This window comes from Macrotis lagotis, chromosome 1 (assembly GCF_037893015.1).
Source record: "Macrotis lagotis isolate mMagLag1 chromosome 1, bilby.v1.9.chrom.fasta, whole genome shotgun sequence".
In the NCBI taxonomy this organism is placed as follows: Eukaryota; Metazoa; Chordata; class Mammalia; order Peramelemorphia; family Peramelidae; genus Macrotis; species Macrotis lagotis.
This window is the reverse complement of record NC_133658.1, coordinates 761,178,492-761,181,075: the sequence shown is the minus strand read 5'-3', so window position 1 is coordinate 761,181,075 and position 2,584 is coordinate 761,178,492. Positions and strand designations below refer to the sequence as shown.

Here is a 2,584-nt window from a genome sequence, read left to right as displayed (position 1 = left end):
GTTACTATTGTGACTGCAACCCATTAAAGACCACCATCCTGTAAATTCCTGGCTGAGATCATTAATTATGTTGTTTTAAGAAATGACAAGAACTACACTTCAAAAATAATCTTTTTTGATTCACTAATAGGTGAAGGATTAAATACAAAAGTACTTTCCAGCAGAAGGCATATAACCCCAGAAGATGTATGATTCAGGCAAGGTAACAGCAATGTAATACATTTTAGGATTGAACAAAAAATGAAATAAAAATATCACTTTATCTTGAAATCACTTATGTTCTGAAAAGATAGGCTAGAAGATGGATCAAGAGGAAATGAAGCAATTAATTGGACAGTTCCCCTGATAAAGGGCTGCATAATCATCACCAATCATTTTTTGTAAGGTTTTGAATTTTCATTTTTCTCCCTGCCTCCCTTCCCTCCCCGCTTTCCTTGACAGAAAGCAATCTGATATAGGCTCTACATTTATAATCTATGCTAAACATAGACCCATATTGATATTGTTGTGAGAGAAGAATCAGATGCAAAGGAAAGAAAATGATAAAATAAATGGCAACTTTTAAACACTGGAGATAATAAACATTGGTCTTCATTTAAAGGTTGGGGGCCTTCATAATTTTCTTGAATAATTAAAGCAGAAGAAAAGACCTATAGTAAACTTCAATACAAAGAACACAGCAGCTTACTGGGAGAGAAGAAATAGCTCTAAGGCTTTTTTGGAGAACAGATGCGTATTTGTGTGCATTTGTGAACAACAACAATTCAATACATTTCATTATATCTGTAACAAGGCTGAACATTTAAAATGCTATTCATTGAGCATAATAGATTCTTAAAATGCTTATTGATTGATATATTGATTCATTAATTAGGGTGTTGCTTTTCCTATCCAAGTCAATCATTTCCTTTAATAAGATATTGACTTTACTGAAATATTAATGTTGAAGAGTGGGTGAAAATTAGTTTAATTTTCTTGGTTGTGCTTTGAGATTCATAGCAGGAATGTAGTTTATATTTCATGGATCTTAAAATTCATAGCAGGAACAGAAGCTAGGTAAGTACTTTTGTGGTCTCAAAGCTATAATCACAGACAGAGTCTTACTTAAATGTTTATCCTACGTAACAGAACCATTAATAAAATCTGGATTAATGAATTTAATGATTTTAAGCCTGATGTCAATAACCTGATGTTGAAAACCTTTTAACTTAGACTTGGGAAATAGGTTGATATAGGTAACAAATCTCCTTGTAGTTGAGAACCTACAGCCAGGTCTTGACCAGTGGTATGTTCCTGTGCTCATACAAGCATGGCTCAGCTCATCTGCAATGCCATTGATAAGACACCAGCCCTGCTAAATGCTTTTTCAACTTATTCAAAGACTTAATTGGTCACATCTTGACACTATGCCAAGGCTGAACTGGTTCCTTCAAGTCCTGCTGAGAAACCCAGAGCCATTGAGAACCTGAAAACTTATTCCCAGAAGTTCCAACTGGTAGCTTCAAAAATCTTACAGTAAAGGAAGCTCTGCTAAATAGTTTGGTGGTGACTGAGGTATGCATGTGGTTTTACATTGGTGAGATCATAGGCAAGGGAGGCATCATGGTTATAATACTTGAAGACCAACTCTTAGTATCTCAGTGTTTTATTTATCCTTTGCATGTTCATGAAACAGATATGCCTAGACTTATAAATAAAATGAGATCACAAAAATATTACAAACCGAATTATAAGGAAATAGTTCAAAACTTATAAGGGCAGTCTGTGAAATAACCAAAACTTTCATACATTTACCTTCTTCTTCTAACAAGAAATTTGGGAGGTTTGATACTAACAACATTTTTTTGCAGACCATTAGCTTGAAGAAACTTATCCACTATGTCTTTCCCTGTGGATATAGACTATATGCATGTAGATACCAGTACTGTAGGAAATCAGAACTTTACCAAAAGGGACATTGATATATCGGCTCATAATATATTCTTGGAACGTGTTATGTAGTACATGCTAAATATTTTTCCATGAATTATTTCTAATCATACATATACACAAACACACACACACACACACACACACATACATAGATGCACACATGCCCATATAATAGAAACACCTATGTACCAAACTGTTTTCTGTTTCTCTTATAATGACTGTTTTTCCTGTAATGACTGAAGGTCATGGTCAAGTTTTGTCAAATCATAGAGCCCTTGATTTCTTAAATAAACTTGGAATAATTTTATGAAAAGTTGCCTTGTAGCTCTTTGGTTTATTCAGTATGGATCTTGAGAAGCGGTACTCAGAATTTTATATAGCAATGCACCAGGGCAATTTCTAGTATTAAGTACATATATTAAAAGAACTAAATTTTAGGTTTGTCATTTGCTCCCAGAAGAAATCTAAAAATAATGGGGATTCTAGAAGTACAAACACAGACATGTAAATAGCAACTCCCTTCCCTGTAGGAGATGTGAATCTATTCTGTAAGAAATCATGTTGGCAAAGACCAACTAATAATGTCATTGAAACCAAAGATTTTTGGTAATTGTATTTAATTCCAGCAATGAAGTAAATATTGTGTTGTGAT

At 33.7% G+C, this 2,584-nt stretch overlaps 1 pseudogene; it reads left to right on the top strand.

The window, feature by feature from the left end:
* Positions 1 to 1,309: 1,309 nt before the first annotated feature.
* Positions 1,310 to 1,755, top strand: LOC141506729 (ATP synthase F(0) complex subunit g, mitochondrial pseudogene; annotated as a pseudogene).
* Positions 1,756 to 2,584: the final 829 nt, after the last annotated feature.